General features: G+C 41.8%; 1 protein-coding gene across 38 annotated transcripts in view; it reads left to right on the forward strand.

Moving 5' to 3' along the window:
- ESRRG (estrogen related receptor gamma) overlaps nt 1-20264 on the forward strand; it is a 618160-nt gene that overhangs the window by 81043 nt on the left and 516853 nt on the right. For 3 of the 38 annotated variants that reach the window (XM_072814652.1, XM_072814669.1, XM_072814674.1), the window contains exon 1: nt 6602-6755. The exons of 29 other annotated variants lie outside the window; for them this stretch is intronic. The gene's annotated coding sequence lies outside the window, so the exon portion shown is untranslated. Of the gene's footprint in view, nt 1-6585; nt 6756-20264 lie in introns of those variants that run through there. 6 more of the 38 variants (XM_072814646.1, XM_072814665.1, XM_072814642.1 and 3 more) reach the window with 4 other exon arrangements.

Raw genomic sequence — 20264 nt, forward strand, 5'->3', positions numbered from 1 at the left:
TCTCTGTGAGTTTCTTTCAAGCAGGAGGAGATACTTGACTTTCCTGCCAGCAGCCTCCAGATGAGGAATCATTCACATGCATAATGTTTTACCCCCATCTGTTATTCAAACTTGAGCTGTCCCCAAGTGACCTATGACCTCAGATGATAAAGTAGCACAGGTTATCTGATCTGTCCCATCTAATAGAAATAATGGAGTTTTGCTGGGGAACGGCTATATTTTATCAAGATCTTTCTCATGTGCAACCTAATTTTTGTTGGACCACATCTAGTTTTACTACATCAGCAACTTCCCTGGGCCAAAAAATCCATTTATTAAGCTGTGTTGCCAAAAGTTCTTTTCCACCACCCTGGCTCACATATCTTGGCATGTCACTGTAGATGATCCCCGGGGTCTAGGTCAGAGGATCACATAGGTAAGATTGCCTTCTAATAAGGTTCTTTGACATCTCAGTTATTAAATTCCCTTGAATGGGGTTCAAGCACATCTAACTTACAGTGAAGTTTGCTCCATGTGAATAATGCCATAAATCTTCTGATGGCAAGTTTTCTCATATTCCTGCTATTTGTAGATTTACTTATTTGCTTCTCCAGAATGGTGCCACCTCTGTCCCGGAGCATAGAGTCTTCACAAATGGGAGCAGAGAAGATAAGCTTTTGCTGTCCTTTCTGCTCCATTCAGCCTTAGCTTCTTTTCTTGTGGCCTCTTTTTTTTGATTGCCAGAATAGCTGCTGTTGACTTCTAATAAGTGTCACTGGCTGTTCTCCCTGGATTGGAACCCACTCTAGTGCAGCCTATAGGCCTGAGGAGAAGGTGCTTGGAGCTCAGGCTGCAGCCTGGGGCTGTGGAATTGGGTGCAGGGCAGTGGGCAGTGGGGAGATCATGAATACCCAGCACAGGCACCTCTGGATCGCCTTGATGGGATTGATGGGCACACCAGTTATTCTTCCCTTTTTCCTCTTGTGCTGTATGGCCACTTTATCACCTCCTCAAAAGAAATTCAACATGGCAATTTTCCCACCATGGGAAAAGTATGTCTTCTCTTCTCTAAGGAAGCTTGCTAACTTTAGTTATTCTCTGTTCTTTGAGGAGACATGATTCTAGGTTCTGTCAATGTCATGACTCAGCATTTACCTAATGCTTGTTTGCTTGCTTGCTTGCTTTTTTTTGTTTTTTAAATATTTTATCCATTCATTCATGAGAGACACAGAAAGAGAAGCAGAGACACATACAGAGGCAGAAGCAGGTTCCCTGCAGGGAGCCCGATAGTGGGACTCGATCCCAGAACCAAGGATCATACCCTGAGCCAAAGGCAGATACTCAACCACTCAGCCACCCAAGTGCCCCTTTCTTGAAGGGACTAATTCTCTGAGACAGAGACAAGTGTTCCAGGTAGAAATGTCTAGGAAATGGTGTGTGTTTCTTCCTGCTGCTTGGAGATTCACAATAGCATAGTAAAGGCTCTGGGAATTCCTGAAGTCAAGAAATTTGTTTTTTATATAATCTGGAATTTTCCAGGGATAAAAATTACAGGCAGAGAAAGCTTGCCTGAAGAAAAAAATAAGTTAAATTCTTAGTTAAAAGATGAATAGAATTTGGAGTCAGGGAGGGACTTTAGAGGTGGTAATACAAGCTGAGAGTATGCACGTTCAAGAAATTCTAAAGACCATTGTGAGTGGAGAGGAGTCATTAAAGGGGAGGGGAACTGGAGGAAGCAAGAGAATGTGGTGGACAGCATAGAAGGGCCTGCTAGGAAGGGCTTATTGGCCACATTAAGGTTTTTGATCTCTATCCAATGGGCAGAGGAAAACCCTGGAAGGGTTTCCATAATCCGTATGGCTTAATTAGATACTCATGGTCCAAACACCATTCTGGCTACAACTTGAAAGCAGATAGCAGGAGGGACAAGCGAACGTTGAGGCTGAAAATTTACTCACACTGGAAGTTCCTAATCTTAGTGTATAACAGGGAAGTACTTGATATCCTCATCTCTTCCCATTTTAAATCATTTCCTTTCATTTAAAATGGTCCCTTCCATGGGGCAGCTGGGTGGCTTGGAGATGCCTTTGGCTCAGGACGTGATCTCGGGGTCCTGGGATTGAGTCCCATGTCCCCACAGGGAGCCTGTTTCTCCTTCTGCCTATGTCTCTGCCTTTCTCTCTGTGTCTCTCGTGGATAAATGGATAAAAATCTTAAAACAAAACAAAACCAAACAAAAAAAAGGTCCCTTCCAGGTAAGTGCTCAGTCTCCTCCCCAGGACGGCACTAGTGGAATGGGAGAGCTTCCAGTGCCTGGTATTTGCATGTGCGGCTCGCTTGAGGTGGCTTTCTGGGTTCTTACCACTGTCCTCTGCAGGGGTGGCTCATTGTACATCTGCTCACTGCTGACTCTAGGCCAGATGAACTGTCTGTCATATTTCAGCTCGGTTAGGGCCTGGGGTCCTCTTCGCTGCCACCACCTCCCAGCTCTGGCTCCCGGTGGGCTCCCCTTCCAGGACCATCCATGGTTGTCCATGTCCCTCCACAGAGCACACTGGACTTTCAGCACTTCCATACTATACTAATGCCAAGGGTCGCTAGACTCAGTCTTCCTCTTCACTTGCCCATGTTCCTTCAACTTATACCCTGCTGAGTTAGTTGTTCCAGGTTGGGAGTTGGGGAGCACCAGGCAAGAAGGTGGTCTTAAACAGGAAGTGGAGAACAACTCTTGGAGTGCCTACCTGCTCCAGTACCTCACTCCAGAGAAAAGAGTCAAGACACATATTTCATGGTGTGCTACTACAGTCTCTGCCTCTGTTCTTCCTCTCTTGATACTCCGGCCTGGAAAGGTCACCTAGGGCTTTTCCCCCCTAGTTCCATTGTCTTTACTCTCTCTTTCCTGGTCTGTTGTCAAACACAAAAATCTAGTTTACAAGCCAGAGATCTTGCTATGGAATTGAGAATTCCTTTACTTGTACTCTCCAAGGCTTAACTTCTGAGTCTTCTGTCTACAGAGGTTATGCAAATCAACTTTAAGACCCAAAGCTAAGAAGTGTGTCATTTCCATCTACTTCTTGGTCATTTCCATCTACTTCTCCCATGGGCATGGTTATCCTCATGCTCAGCTGTGGAAGTGGATAGGTGCAGAGCCTTATAACTTACACATCAATTTATTATTTCCTAAATACTTTCCCTATTAAAAGTAGGAACAAGGTCTTCTGAGAGCTATCTGTAACTTGGACTTGGGTGATGACAACAGAGATGGAGAGAAATTAATGAGTTAGAAAAATATCTAGATGTTAGGACTGATAGTACTTGGAACTTGAAATAAGGTGAATTGATCAAATGTGGGAATCTCCAGGGTTTCTGGTTTATGCGGATGGATGGCAGTGCCACTTACTAAGACACAGAACATTGGAGAAAGAATTGGTTGAGGTACTAGACCACTTTTGGACATGCTGAATGTAAAGTTTTTTTGAGACATCGAAGTGTAGAGAGTAATTAGTAGGACATACAGATTTATAGCTTGATATGAATATTTCTTTTTTTTTTAAGATTTTATTTATTTTTTAATGAGAGACATACAGAGAGAGAGTGGCAGAGACACAGGCAGAGGAAGAAGCAGGCTCCATGCACGGAGCCCAACATGGGACTCAATCCTGGGTCTCCAGGATCAGGCCCTGCCTAGGCTGAAGGCAGCGCTAAACTGCTGAGCCACCTGGGCCACCCAGGTATTAATATTTCTAAAATCACATTGTAATTGTAAGATTGGTGGGTAGAGTAGGAAATTAGAGTAGTGAGAACTAGTTTAACCAAATACTAGATAGTTTGATGCAACCATCACACTGTAGGCGGAAGCTTACCAGTGAGACCCGTTGATGAATAAGTCTATTGATTAATACTCTCTCTCTCATGCCACGTCCAATGGTTCACCACTCTGTCTCCTCTTTGAAGGACACAGCCTTCATTTACATAAATTAATATATCCAGACAGTTTACAGCAAATCTTATCACTTAGGGAATAATTTTGTCTCTTTCCAACGATGTTGCATATCTCTCTATTCTGATCCCATTTTGTGTTGCTCTTAATATTTTACTCTCAAAATTTCATTTTACTTCTGTTGTTACTGTATTCCCCCAACACTTGCAAAAATGTTGCTGAGCAGTGAAGCTAGAAATGTAGGTAGGAGCTAAATAACCAGAAGATGTTTGGACTTGACTAAAGGTAGGTAATGGAGAGCCATTGAAGGGTTTTAAGCCAAGGAATGAATAACATATTGTGGGTGTGCTTGTCTAGCATGACTTCCTCGATCTAGTGCCAGCAAGTTGATTCATTCAGTCGATTCAAAACCTATCTATTGATCATCTCTTTTGTGTTAGATACTGTGCTGGATAAAAAAATAAAAGTTAAAAAAATATCCAATTATTATGCTAATATCCATTTGGGATATAAGTAGGAAAAGTTAGCACTAATTTTAGATTTGATTTGTAAAGGAATGCACAGCACAGGATGTCAGTGGTTTCTGACATAATTCCTTTTATTTTATTTTATTTTTTTTTTGACATAATTCCTTTTATTGAAGACATGCCTTAACCCTTTCAGATCATGACCAGCTCCATCAACATTTTCCTTGTCAGCGCTGAGAATGCCAGCCTACTTGTTCTTGTGTGTTCGTCTTGCCATGTATGAGAATTATTTTATTATTCTCTAGATGCTAATGGAAAAGCATATTAATATGCTAAATATATATTTTAATTTTATTTTTAAATACAGAAAAGATTAAGACTCAAGCAGACCAGAGACTTTTGTGTGAAAATTATATATTTCAAAAGAATCAAGGTGGGATGCCTGCGAGGCTCAGGGGCTGAGTGTCTGCCTTTGGCTCAGGGCATGATCCCAGGGTCCTGGGATCAAGTCCCACATCGGGCTCCCCACAGGGAGACTGCTTTTCCCTCTGCCTATGTCTCCCTATGCCATGTCTCTGCCTCTCTCCCTATGAATAAAGAAATAAAATCTTAAAAAAAAAAAAAAGAATCAAGGCAGTCTCGGAGAACGTACCTCTGAGGGAAAGTAGCAAAGGGATTCTTTCGGGATTGGGTTTTAACATCTCTGACCAGTTGGGTGAAAATTGTTTTGAAGATGTATTACATTCCCTGATCAAATGGAAAAAAAAAATGACACCTGCCATGGTATCTAGGAAACACCCGACTAACATGGCCAGAAGCCACACACTCCTTCCCACACGGCCTTGCCATGAAAGCCTTCCAACATCCCATCCTTGGCAACTGGGGCAACCTCGTGCCTCCTCATGGAGACCGGCCATCTCAGAAGATCAGGGGAAGCTCTAGACTTGTCATGATTTTCCCTTGGAAGTTCCCAAGTATAGTTAATGGCTGATCTTTTCTTTCTAATATTTAACCTAGCACTTCTCCTTTTTTCTGCCACTTTTAATACCTGAGTCAACTTTGTAGAAACCTGCACTCTGAAGAGACGGGTCAGGAGGTTTTGCGGGAACACTGTTGTGTTAACAGTGTCTACCAGAGGCACTTCAGGGTTGTGTCAGTCGTCTCGTGGGTGTTCAATTTCCTATAACCTGGTAATATGGTGGTTTTTGTTTGTCCAGACCTGCAGGGGTTAATCTTTGTTGCTCTTCGTGTTTGATGTGAATCCTCCTATATTAATGTGGTTTTTGAAATGAAAAATCCCTACATGCACAGAGTGCCTTGGATAGTTTTGCATTTGCAAATAAAGCCCTAACAAATGCTCATTTAAAAAATATATTTTCCCAGCTGAGCACATTAAGGCTATATGCTGCATCTTTGTATTCACTTCAATAAACCAGGTGTGCTTCTGGAGATTAGCTATTTTTTATAAAGAATGATTTTGAAATAAATGACAATGGGCTCATTTCTCTTTATGCTGAGGATAACATTAAAGGAAAACTGCCGTGATTAGTTTTAATATCTCAGATAGCTTAATGAGTACTTACTAAAAATGTGAGTGTGTGTGTGTGTGTGCGTGCACACAAACACAGAAGGTAGATATATGTGTACACATGTGCCTGAATAATTTTCCAACATCTTAAGTAATACCTGTCAGGGATTTTAATAACCCAGCGCCAGTGAATTATTCTGGTGGCTGTTTTCACTGAGGCTTTCAGCAGGAAGCCCATTTTCCCACGGAGCTGGGGTTCTTTTTTGCTTTGTTTTTTTAAAAGTGCCAATCAGAAAATATGAAAATGGCCTGGGATTTTATGCGTCAGTTAGAGTCAATGATTGTGTATGTCTTTATCTGGAGCTCTTTTGCACCTTATGTCTCGTGTGTAATAAAAGCTGGAGGTCAGCACAGCCAGATTTGAGATGTATGGGTTCGGTTTGGAAGAGTTAGTATGTGGATCATATTAGGACCCAATGAGAGAGGTGGATTAAAGATATCCAGAAAGGAGCAACATGATTTTGTACAGAATGAACTTGTAGTGGGATGGGATTGAGTCATTCCATGGATCTTTCTAAGATGGTCCTGTAGTTAATGAATAGAATTGAATGCCTGCCAGTGGTGGGAGGGGCCCCATGGTTGAGGTAAGCCAGAGAGCCTAGGGTGGTGTTCAAGAGGCAAATCACAGAGGCCAGTCTGGGTGGGGATTCCCATGCGGCCAAAGGGGAAGGTGGTCAGCAGACAGAATGATTTCAGAAGGATCTACTGGACATCCTGCGAAGGGGGCAGAAATGTCTTGAGCTTCTGCATTTCAAGGTTTGCTACCTCATTCTGCTGAGAGGTGATTATGGCTTTATTAAGAGAATTGACTAAGTCTTGTCTTAAAGACAGATTATCCAGGGTCACAATAGTCAAAGGATCTATAGTTGTTTTTTTTTTTTTACCTCTTTTTTCTTGTCTTTCGCTATTCAAATGTTACTGTTATCTTTTCTAGAAACTGGAGAGAGAAAGGTAAAATTTAAACCTGGCCCCTGTTTTTTGTCGTGGTGGTGGTGGTGGTGGTGGTTGTTCAAAACTCTGGGTAATGGTATAAATAAAGGGATGAGATTGTAGCTGTTGCTAATATGCACGTGGGTGACTATCCAGGAGAGACTTGTTCCCTATTTTCTGCCACCCCAGACGATTGATCTTCAGCTCTCCATTTTGAGTTCTTAGTTTTTGTCTTGTTTCCATATGGGCACAATCTATAGAGACAACATTATTACTTTGTCTTTAGAACTATGACTTAAACTACAGTCTGTATGTGTTTTTAAGAGCCAGGATGTGGGTGCAAATAAACGTAATTCTTTGCCTCTTATCCTGAGAAGGTGGCTCAATATGAGAGTAATGAAAATAAGGACAAAAATAGCTAAATTTAAAACTCTGGTCTAAGATAATGGCTCTTTAAGAAAAGTATTGAGGAACACTGTTGTCACGAGATTCTTTATTGGTTCTTATAAGACTGCAGAGGGTCAGCAGTGATGTGTTTCATTTCAGGAAGTATGGCCAAGAATTTTGGTTAACTAGAGATAAGTTATGTAATATTCATTTATTATTGATAGGTTTTGAAAATGACACAGACTTTTCAGGTGGAGTCTGGTGATTTTATGTTTGTGTAAATGGGAGAGAGAGCCTTCCTCTCTGCAACCGAACCCAGCTTCCTTCTTTCCATTTATGGAAAGCGTCTTTGCGGCCCAATTTAGCTGCAGCCAGTGAGGGTGTTCACTTTGCTGTGTCTAGGAGTGGAAAGTGCAGTGATTAGTCTCTGAGATGCATAAAGTGTCTACTTTGCTGAGTTTTCTAATGGATGTTGGGGCTTGAGCATCTCATGCATAGGTTATTATGGAATGTTTGTTTATGCTTGTTTGCTTGTGAATGCCAAGAAATGCTTAATGTTCAGCATTACATTTGAACTGGAGCTGGGAGCAAAAGGAGCAATAAGAATTTGTGAGAGGGTATTTTTGAGGATGCAGGGGGAGATATCAGACAGCTGAGTGATTGATGCGCCATTCTGGAAAAGATGGGGGCATACCATGACAATGGAGGAAAGTCGTGGCTTTCTTCACTAGGAACTTCGGAAGCCTACCTCACAGTACAGGGAAGAGTTGACAAACAGCAGTTCCCTGGCTGTGTCACCAGAGCTCATCACTCCTTGCCAAATCAAAACTTCCTGGCTGCTCTCATTTAAATAAACCCATTTGGAGAGATTTTTTTTTAAGTGAACAGATCGGGTTTCTAATTTTAGCTGTGACAGCTTATAATTAGAAACCTCTCCAAACTTACTTGTTTACAAACACCTGCATCAATAGTGCATGTTTATCATTTTAGAATGGGCTGTGCTGGCACAGAATATGGGGGTGGAGGGGGTGATGGAGCCCTCTGTTTACGTGTTCTATCATTCCTCATGGATGCCACAGCCAGGCAGTGTGCCCATGTGTGTGTATGTATGTGCATGGGAACATGTATTTGCTTGTATGTGTGTATGTGTGTGTGCATGTGTGTGTGTGTGTTTTCTTTACTTCCCTCCCAAGTGGATACCTCCAGCCCATCTAGCAAATCCTTTGGCCTGCGTCACATTGCAGAGCTCTCTGCTTTCTTGGGAATCAAAGAAATTGGTGGTCAGTTATTTGGGACAAGGTTAGATTTTAAATGATACCCTGGAGAGAAATTTTAGCAACTAATTTTAGCAACCCAGGATCTGCATTGGATAAAATGCTTTCTCTATTTCCATAATTTCTATATTTATATGTCATTCAGCATACTGTATAGCTGAGTGATTCAAGAAAAACAAATAGGGAGAGCTATCCATAATATAAATAATTCTACATTTTATCAAAGCCGAAATACATATCTGTGGTTAGAATGAGCCCACCTAGTGAAGTGATGGTTTCTTGCAGACGGAAATGGAATGCTATCAGCAATCATCAAAAAGATGACAGCCGCGTGGTCGAATGATAGAACACGGCCCTGGTTCTCCCTGATTCCAGATCATAAAATGTCAGCGGAGAACCCAGTGGGTGCGTTGCTTTGAATAGAATCTTGATGATTTCTTGGGACAAGCATAGTTATTCCTTTCAAAGAATGTAAAAAAGATATTGCATGCCAAAGCAAGATTTAAAATAAAAAGTAAAATTAGAACACAGACTCACAGACCAATATCTAATTCTAATTAAAGTGAAGATTCTGTAGGAAACCAAGCAGGTGTGGGCCTGAGCTGTGACACTTGAGTCTGCCAGCTGGTAGGGTGACAGTCAGATGCCTGTTTACTCTCCAATATCCAAGACCACTTAATGTTCCAGGGAGGAGACAAAGTAGAAACAATAAACAAACATTCTAGATGCAGGGCTTGTTGTGGAAACTGATTTTTCCCAGAGAAGTGAAAGATGGAAAATCTGCTTCTCGGATCTAATCTGGACATAGCTAGCTTCTTTGCTGTTACACCCGAGATCAATTAGATTAAATGACTATTTTAAGTCTCTGCCGAGCCCAGTTCTTTCCGAACTGTGTACCATGTTACATACCGATGGATGTGTGTGTATGTGTGTGATTATGTATATAGACATTCTTTCAACTCTTAGAAATGCACTACCTTTATACCAACTTGCAGTGAATGTTTAAAGGATTTAATGCATTTGCTGTCTTGTATCAGAAGAATGATGGAGGGATTCAATGAGGAAAAAGGACTGTTGGCACAGCTTGCAGGCTGTTACTTTCACCAACTGTGGTGTCAGCTATGATCTTTTTTCAGTATTTCTGACTATAGGGCCTCTTAGCTAGAGATTCCCTGGGTCCTTGTGATTTCATTTTTTTTTTTTTTAATAAAAAAAAGAACATTTTTCATGCTTTTACTGAGCACCTACTCTCCACAGAGTTTTAAGTCAAAATTGAGGGGGAGGGCTCAAATGGATAGAGGACTCTATCCTAGCTGTGGAGGGTGCCCAATGTAGAAGAGAGGATTTGAATATACTCTAGGGCAGTGGGATGTATTGCCAGAAGCTAGAAATAAAGCTTAGCATGCTCTGTGTGGAGGTATTTGATCCGGTATGTCTTTCCTTTAAGCCCGGCAAATTTCTGAGCCTCCCTTTGGGTTGAATGGAGTAGGGCCAACAGCATCTTTTGGGTACCACTGTGTACCTAGCACAGATATGGGAGTAGAGTCTGAAGTCAAATTAGGTTGGTTTGAATCTCAAGGCAAACACATGCTCGTGGTGTGTTCCCTTGGACACAATACCTGAGCTCCCTAATTCATAGTTTTCTCATAATCAAAACAAACCATCTCCTCATTCTTTTTAAGGTAAAAGGTGTACTAGCCTTGTGAAGATATTTTACAGGAGGGGAAAAAACTTAATCATTGATAGAAAAATCCTGAAATATTTCAAAACTAATACTCTCATCAGTTGACCAAAAAAAAAAAAGGTTTTTTTTAAAGATTTTATTTATTTATTTGATATATATAGAGAGAGAGAGAGCAAGCGAGCATGAGCAAGGGGAGCAGCAGGCAGAGGGAGAGGGAGAAGTAGGCTCTCCACTGAGCAGGGAGCCAGACGCAGGGCTCGATCCCAGGACCTCGGGATCATGACCTGAGCCAAAGGCAGGTGCTTAACTGAGCCAGCCAAGCATCCAAAAAAGGTTTTTGATTGCTAACTCACTGCCATAAAAGTTTAACTAAAGCAACAGCTCTATTTATTAAATCCCACAGTAATTAGATGAATAATTTGAAAAAAAATGAGAAAATTCCAGTTGGAGGGCAGGTGAACACGAAGCGGAAGGAAAAGGAAGTGTCAGGACAACATGGTGTCCTCTCAGTTTTCGTCTTCATCAGACCATAGACAGTAGACAGGGCAGTGATTTTAGAACTTTCTCAGCCAAGCTGCTGAGGAGACAAAATTTGGAGTCACCAGTTCAGGGACTTTTTTCTTCCATGACCAGTCCAAAAACCTATTCAACTGCTACTTTATATAACTCATTTTGAGACCACGAGACTGAAATTTTAAAGGAAAATAGTGTCATGGAACTTATGAAATAGAAGGCCAAGAATGTGGAGCCAAATATGTGTGTTGTGGGAGATGTCACTCCATATTAAAATTAAACTGGTGGTTCTTGCTATCCATCCCCCCCCTCCTGTGTGTGTGTGTGTGTGTGTGCATGTGTGTAGTTTATCTGCAGTATCTCCACAAGTACCCATAGAGCCCAGCCTACAAAGATTTAGACAGAGTTGGTGGGATCATGGTGATCACTGGTTAGAGAATATTCCTGTTCAAATGGAGGTACTGAGACAGATCTAAAACGTTAAAAAAAAAAAGAGAGAGAGAGAGAGAGAGTCTTAAGATTATAGGAGCTTGCATTCATGGTGCAGGAACAGAACGTACCAAGGTACCTCGTGAGAACGTATGGAAAGTTTGTGAACTTTATCTGGTGACACTTGTGTGTGTGTAACTGCTTTGAAAGGGAACTTGTACTAGATTTAGTTAAATCAGACAACCCCCCCCCAACTTTTGGAGTCCTGAAAATACTCTTAACAAAAGTATGGGGGGCAGTGGGGAGACTTAAAGATCTATCCCATCTGGGTGTTCGAGATGAATCTCAGGAGACTAGACGTAAAAGGGAGAGAAAGAGATTTGTCGTCTGGAAGCAGAGGCAGGTGCCTGGAGGCATTTGTCAATACCTTACCCAGTTTTTACAGAACAAACGTAGCCTGCGGCCTCAAGGCAAGCAGCCTGGAAGTGATTTCTTTGACCTTGGAGGAGGGAGTCTTCTCAGTGGTCTGTATTTTCCAGCTGGGATTCAAAGAAAGGATGCTGCTTCGCCCACAGACTGGCTAACTTGGAGAGAGCCGAGAAGGAACAGGACAGGCGTCAGCATGGAAGAAGAAATACCCTGCTGTTGACTGGTTGACTGGTTTCTCCTCCTGTAGGATAGAAACACCGTGTTAGGAACGGGGTGTGGACTTTGGCCATAGGCACCAGTGTGACTTGGGCTACCAGGAGCGTTTTAGATCATCTTTAAATTCTGAGAAGTCTGTCTTTAGTATTTCTTTGGAAGAGCTCTGCCTCCAGCTCAGATTTTTTTCACACAGTCACCAGAGCTTTAACTTGAGTCAAGTTTTTGACTTTTGTGTTAAACCTAAACATTCTGTTAAATATTGCAGGGCCTCGTGAGTTTTCTTCTATATATAACTCAGTTCTGTGACCAGAGATATTTGAAGGGGCTGGCCTTGTGGAGGAAACGGTCCAAAGATCATTTGCTGAGAATCCGGGCCTGCTTCTAGATTGGTACCCTGAGTAACCCTGGCCCCATTCCCCAACTTCCACTTTCTTAGACACCTACCAGCACCGGTAGTAACAACAGTGGCCTTTCATTATTTTAAAAGTGCATCAGCATTTTGCAATATACCTTTTAAAAAAATTGAGATATAATTGCCATATAACATTACCTTCATTTCAGAGGCAGTGATGTATAAACACTTTTTATACATCATCCATGTAATTGTCCAGGCGAACGAGGTAGATATGACTAGGCCCACTTCAACAGTGATGAAATGGACACCAACGCACGTTCGGTGAGCCGGCCAAAGCCACACAGCAGGGATTTGAACTCAGGACTGGCCTGTTCTGTGATTGATGTCTTCCCATTAGCAAGGAGATCTCACATTGAATTAGAAAATCTTTTAAAATCCTTAGAGTGTGTTAAAGTAATTTAATATAAGGGAAGCGAAGGAAAAATAAAATGGAAACAGAGAAGGAGGCAAACCACAAGAGATGCTTAACTTGAGGAAATGAACTGAGGGTCGCCGGAGGGGAGCGGGGTGGGGGTGGGGTAGCTAGGTGACGGGCATTAAGGAGGGCACGTGATGTGATGAGCACTGGGTGTTATATGCAACTGATGAGTCACTAAATTCTACCCTTGAAACTACTACTACAGTATATGTTAACTAAATTGAATTGAAATTAAAAAATTAAAAAAACCAAAGTAATCCATAGGTAAAAGATGTTACTTCCCATTTTTTCCACATACCACAGGAAGTCTTAGCTCTTGACCCTGTAAGTTATGGTGGGATGTTCCATTCTGGATTGCTTGCCAATAGCTCCTCCACATTATGAAGGAGCCACAAAGCCACAGTGTCCCTGCTGTTGTGCAGCACGCCCTGCGGCCTGGCTCCTCTCTGTGCTCGTGGAGCCCTCGAGGGCCACACAAGACGAGGAGAGGGTGACTCACCTTTGCTTCCAGGCCTGGGCTTGCTCCCATCTTTGTCCATCTGCATTGGAAGGTTTTGTGGGAGCACGTTGGCTTTGGTCTCAGGGGCAGCAGCGAGGGATGGTTGCGGTGGTTCCGATGTCAGCACCCTGGACGGCAGGACAATGTGTTTAATTGCCCTGTGGCCGTGGGAAGCTTACTACAGAGGCCCAGGTCCCCCAGTGGTTCACAGGACCAAAGCCGAATTGGGGAGAAAAGTCCCCTCAGGCCGATCTGGACTTCAGAGTCAGGAGTGGCAGGGTTTGAGACAGACCAAGGGGAACAAAGAAATTTCCAAAAGATGTGTGTCGAAACAATAAAAAAAAAAAAAATTTTTCAAAGTCAGACTTTGACATGAAACGATTTCAGAGTTGAAAAGGGAGGATTGCAGGACTTTGGGAGAAACAGGAATGTCTTCAGTATTCAGAGGCCATCCTGGTTCCAGTGTCGCTCAGTGGCCAGGGCTGTGGGGACACCTGTAGCTCAGTGGATGAGTGGCCACCCAGGTCTTGTGGGTTTGGAAAGGGTGGTGGATGGAGCATGGGTGCTGGGTGTAGGGAGTCGGTGCAGAGAGGAAGATGGGCCCTCCTGTGAGGAGAAGGGCTAGACCATGGCAGGAACGCTTTTCTTTCACCGTCCTCCTGGACAGAAGTCCTGGGCACCTGGGCCACTCACTTCACCTCCTTTATTAAGTGACACCCTGGGCAGAAAGTCCCTGCTGGGGACTTGATGCAGCACTCAGCCATCGCTAATTTGGTTTCAGGGGGTGCTTTTTCTAATACAAATAAAAGATTATAGGTGCACCCCCTTTTCATCTGCCCCTCCCTGCCCTACTAAGCCTTAGTCATGGGTTGCTGCAGGCACGTGGCCACAGGGGACGTCTATGCTGAAGGCTATCAGTGGAGATAGCTATTTAAGAGGTTTTACTTTTACATCTGAGCAGCCAAATTGTGCATGTAACAATGGGGACCAATTATTGCACAATAGAGCATCCCCAATGAAACCGAGAGAGTGTGTGTTTAATATGCAACGAATGACACCGTCTTCTCCTAAACAAAGAGAACATTTCCAGGCCATCTGGGAGAATGGGCTTCCATTCTAAAGTTCCAGTTGTTGGGGAAAGCAATATGTACTATCATTTCATCCATGATTTTGAAAACAATCAGCCCCCAAATAAACAATAATAATATCACCATTTGTGTTCATGTAGATGGGGTATAGAACTTTTCTGGATTTGAAGTATCATTTATATACCCTTTTCTTTGGAAATCGAACCTTCTTGGGTTCTAATTGATCTCCAGCTCAAACGATCATAGTGTTGAATAGTTTAAAACACTTAAAAAATGCCATCCTGTTGACGGCGGTTGTCCAGTGGTCCTGAATTGAACGTGAATCCTAAATGAGGAATCGTCATTTCCCTAAGGGATCTTCTTAAAGTTGGCTGTTTTATCCTCCAACAGAAATCACTAGAAAAAAAAAATTCACCATCTACTCAAGATATTTTACAAAGGGAAAAAATGAAGTCCAGTGAGGATAAGAGATTTGATTCAAGATCATAGAATGAAAGAACTGAATGGTCAATGGAGAACTTACTAAAAACTTAATTTTTGATGATTAAAAAGACAATAAAAATAGCAGACACAAAAATTCAAGGTGCAGCTTTGTTAAAGAAGGTCCATTTTTTAGAAAAAAAATGTGGTAGGCATTGCATTCTTTTTGTAACATAGTAGCAAATAGTCATTGGTAAAATTTAAAGTGACTGACTCATCCTGGTTTGCCCAGGACCATCTTGATTTTTGCGCTTAAGCCCGGGGAAGTGCTTTGAATTCAGGACACCTCTCAGTCCTGGGCATATAGGGATGGTTAGTCACACTGAATTTGGCCCGGGAAGAAAAAAAAAAAAAAAAACACCAAAAAACTACATTATTAGGTTAAAGTTGTCATATTTTTCCTTATAAGCTAAGTTTCTTCATGCTCAGCTATCTTCTCTTAAGAAGGAAATTGAAATCTGCGTGTTAGTTACATGAATTCATGTAAATCTTTGCCGCTAGTATGGTTAGACGGCGGAAAGTAGCAGTGAGTCTGGCCTCTCCTTTCCATCTTCTAGAGTTTTCCTCATATTCTCTCCACCACATTTCAGACAATGTTGGAAATAATGAAGATTGGTGGGGGACTTGTCTCCGAGCATAATTTTTCTGGCACTGCATTCAAAACTGGAGCAGTACGGTAGCACCGAAACCCTACGAGGACAGGAGTGAGGAAAGGTCTGCAGACTTTCTCTGTAAAGGGCAAGTTAGTAAATATTTTAGCCTTTGCTGGCCACACATAGTCTCTATAACACAATCTCTCTCATTTTTTCAAAACAACTCTTTGAAAATGTAAAAACCCTTTTTAGCTTTCAGGGTATATAAAAATAGGCTGTGGACCAGATTTGGCCTCTGAGCCAAACTCCCCTGTAGGGCATTGCTGTCCAACAGAAAGATAATGTGAGCCACACTTTTTAATTTTAAATTGTCTAGTAGCAATGTTAAAAAAAGTAAAGAGTTGAGGTGAATTTAGTTTTAATCATGCATTTGATTTAATGCAATCTGTCCTAAATATGACCATTTCAACATGTAAGCAATATAACAATTATTCGTGAGATATTTTGCATTTTTTGATCCCGAATCTTTGAAATCCAGCCTAGCCACGCTTCAGGTGTGTAAGAGCTGCACGTGTATGGCCAGTGGCTGCCATATTGGACAGCATGGAACTTCCTCCTAATGTCTAATGGGACAAATGTTCAACCCTTCTCCTGTAGTCCTTTAACACTTCAATGAGCACAGAGATGACACAAAGCAAAACAAGATCTTAAACTGGAAGGTGGCTGAGAGATCATATGGTTACACACTTGTGTCACTTGTAAATGAGGAAGCTGAGGATCAGAAAGGCTAAGTTGTTTGCCCAAGGTCGTCGCTCAGCTAGGTTAGCAGCAGACCTGACACTAGAACTCAGGTTTCTGGACCTGCCAGTGTCCTTCCCACCGCACTGAGGTGGGAGGTCTCTCAATTCTTGGTGAAATTGCCATTAATGGTCCTGCACCTGAGGGTCATCGAGAAGATGGTTGATTTTTCTGGTCATGGTGATGTGTTTATGCAGAGCTCACTGTTAGGTACCATTTATGATCTGTGGCAACCATGTGAGAGGTCTGGCTGGGAAGAAAAGGGTGGTGTCTGTGGCCATAGAGGAAGGGGAAGGAAGGGAAGACCTGTGTTTCGGTCATCTGAACAGACAGGTAGATAAGAATATGTGGGCGCAGGTGTGCACTGTGCGTGCTCAAGAGCATGCTTGTGTGTGTGTGTGTGTGTGTACATGCATCTTAATAGGGTACTGCCTCTGGAGCATCTTTTTGTGTCTTTAACCCAGGCAGCCTCCTAGATAAAGGGTGGGATCTGGGGGCTGGTGTTGGCTGTGATGGCACGGATGCTGAGCATTGGTTGGGCTCTTTTCTTTGCCTGGGAAATGCTTGCCCCTGGTGCTAACGGACACAGTAAGCTGAGTAACTATTAGTAGTGTCATCAGAGTAAAAGGAAGAAAGGGAAGTTTCATTGCTTTATAAGTAGCCCAGACCCATGCCTTTCGTTGGGTATTTTCTTTCTTTTTGGTCAGTGTGCATTTTTCTTTTTTGGACCTGACTCCTTTTTTCTCCACTTAAGGGAGTTACAGACCAGCTGAAGAATTTTATGAATAGGAAAGCCCTGTAGTGCATTTAGCTTGGGAAAATGTCCCTTAGAATAGATTGTTTCTGAGTCAAGTGTATAAATATTCTGGCTCAAGACTATACCCTTTTTTCTTAATGAATTGGTCTGGCGGTAGTTAAAGCCAAGTGTGGTCGAGCAGAGTGCTCCAGAGAGAAAATTGAATGGACAGAAAGCCCAGTCAGAGTTTTCAACTTTATATAACATGTTTTGCAATATATTAGAAAATTAACTTTATGGCAACTGGCAGGACCTGTTGTGTAAGTCGGTCAGTTTGGAAGCAGTTTGCTGTCTTTTCTTCTCTTACCTGACCCTCCCCCTGTAGCGAGTTTTGAAGACACAAACAGCTGCCATGGGACCTGCTCAGTTTCCTGGTGACTCATTCAAGTTTATCATCCCTTGCAGTCAGTTTCTAAGCTACTGAATATAAAAAAGGGAATTTTTCATGGACTACTTTAAAAGAGGGCTGCTAATCAATTTTTCTTATTATTTTATGCCCTCTGCTTTTTACACTACCCCCACCAGCTGGTTAATCATGCAAAAGCTGAACACTTCATTAGCCAGTACATGTTCGCCCATGGGCATTTCTGTAGTAAATTAGTTCTTTCTATTTATACAGGTAAGTCATGGCCAAAAGTCTTACAAGGTGCCAAAGGTAAGGGTTAGAATTAATTTCTTCTCCTTTTTTTTTCTTCTTCTTTTTCTTCTTCTTCTTCTCCTTCTTCTTCTTCTTCTTCTTCTTCTTCTTCTTCTTCTTCTTCTTCTTCTTCTTTTTTTAATTTTTCAGAGGACTCGTTTTAAACTCTAAGTTCTAGTGATGTGCAATTACTTTTGAATTAAAGACAAAACGGAGGGCAGATATTGTTCTGGGGCCCCCAGTGTTATCGTATAGGGATAGTTAATGTGGCTTTTGGTGTAAACTTTGCCTTTCAGAAAGCAGGAGCATGGGGTACCAGTACTTCACTTTTTTTTTTTTTTTTTTTTTTTTAAGGCAAGGCCTGGAGAAATATCTGAATAGGCTCTTTGAATTCAAGCAGAAGGAAGGATTGAGTCTAGTCAGAGTCTTCAACAAGTTCTACTCAAGAACTGGTGCCCTTATAGACATGTAATTAGGTATATGGCCTGTGCACAAACCCATTAACGACGTGTGGGTTTCTTTTTTCTTTTTTTTTTTTTTCTATTTTGTGCTTATTTCCAGAAATTGAAAAAAATATTCCTTCCTATTTTTGTTTTGTCAGAAAAACTACTCGTGCATTTGGGGAGAAATAATGGTGGCTGACTCCTAAATTTGCTGTTCCTAACAACATAAAATTAAACTCAGAAGTTTCTCTCCCCCTTCTCCTGGGAGGAATTATTTTCACGAGGGGTTCTATAGTTTTGCAAATTCAGCTAAACAGGCAAAGCGCAGGCCTCTTCTGAACTTGGCATCAAATCTTGATAAGTCTGTCCTCGAAAAGAGTGTTGGGCTGTGTCTACCAGCCACAGTTTTCTGCAACTATGAGTAAAATTTCTGCCTCCGATGTGGGTTCTCTTAGTCTATTTTCTGCATAGCTTCCCAGCCGAAGAGACTGTTGGCAACTTCTCTTCTGGTTGTTTCCTTCATGGATGTTTCAAGTCTTTCCAGAGCTCTTCCTGGAGTGGTTACAGTGATAAAAGACTGGATAAAAAGCGATTCTATAATGTTTGGTTCCCTTTATAAATTATATTAAGTAAAGATACATGCTGGCTGAAGGGGACAGGTGAAGGGGGTTGTATTGAAATTCTAGGAATGGGATCCAGTGAGAAATGCAAAGCCAAATCTGCTTATCATTTGAATTTTTGTGATTCCCATTACAATTTCTAGAAAGTGGGGAGAAATATCACTTGATTGCTTTTTTTTTTTTTTAAGATTTTATATTCTTTTTAAGTAATCTCTACGTCCAATGTGGGGCTTGAACTCATAACCGTGAGATCCAGAGTCACATGCTCCACCAGCAGGGCCAGCCAGTCGCCCCTGATTGTTGCGATTCTTTTTCCCCGATTCTGATAATAAGGCATTAGTTTTGAAAAGCTTGATAGGCATGAAGATTAGAGAAAGCCTAAATTGACACAATAATTATGCACATGACACTCTTGATGGAGAAGGCATTTTTCATTTCTTTAACCCTTAAGAGGGCAAGTGTTGTACTGTATTCTTATTTATCTGCTTTATTCCATCATAGTTTTATGCCTGGGGTTTTCCCATAATCTCATCCTGAATTAGGAGCCCAAGATTTGCCTCCCGTTTTCTGAGCCCTTTCTGATCTCTGGGTAGCTTCTTTTTGCATGGTGGGCGAGGAGTGAAACTTTTTCTTTTCACATATTGCTTGAATTCTCATTTAATGGTGTGGTTTGCGGCTCTCTGCTTGCAGTTTCAGTTCCTGTTTAAATACTAAAATCTATTGTTTGTCTCCCTTCTAGACAACATAATTGCATTGCTAACTGGCAGGAGCAATTAAGTGTACAGTATTATGAAAAAAAATAAAGGTCCCAGGCCCTAAGATTTAACTTGATTTCCAATTACACTGAATCCCCTCTGTGAGAACAGCGTATAAGGGTTGAAGAACGCACGTAACAAAGAAACAGAGTCTAAGGAAAGAGGGGTATAATTCAGTGGGGCTTTTGGTGAGCTGATCTTTTCTACACTAGTGTCTGTCATTGGGTTGGAAGATTGATGACCATTTTTCTCTATTTATCATAGGAGTTGAAGCTTTATTCATCCTTTTTCGGGTGCTGGAGATAGTAACAGGATAATTCTCTGTGATTTTTTTTCTGGAACTGGTATGGTTGGTAGGAAGTTTTTTTGGAGGACAGTATTGTTTTAGGAACAGGATGAACGTGTGGCCTTTGTAGTGGGAAATAGATCTTTTTAACGTTTCCATAGAGCATTTCAAATTCTTACCTACTAAAGTACATCTTTTCAAACAATCTTGAGGGAGATGGCCTGCAGTAATACTTAGCAAAGAAAAGGGGTATTGCCTGGTCAGAGAAACTCTGGCAGTTGAGTGAAACCATTAGTACCCTAGGCCGGGCTCTTTCTTTTGGGCCTCAGCCAGGGTTGGCAGGGAGAGCATCCCTTTTTCATGGAACGCAAATTTCCAGCAGTGGGGCTCTGCATGGAATGTTTTTTGTTAAACAAGTCATCCATAAGGCACCGTAGGCTGTTGGTGTGGAGCAGTATGTCACAGGCAGCAAAGTTAATGCGGTTAATATTCAACTGAACTTTTGGGGGGTTACTAATCCCTTAGGCAGATTCGCTAGGAAAGGCTACATATTAATAGCCCTCCAAATCAGACACCCCCAAGCGGATAGCAACAAGTGTT

Source organism: Canis lupus, chromosome 38 (assembly GCF_048164855.1).
Source record: "Canis lupus baileyi chromosome 38, mCanLup2.hap1, whole genome shotgun sequence".
In the NCBI taxonomy this organism is placed as follows: domain Eukaryota; kingdom Metazoa; phylum Chordata; class Mammalia; order Carnivora; family Canidae; genus Canis; species Canis lupus.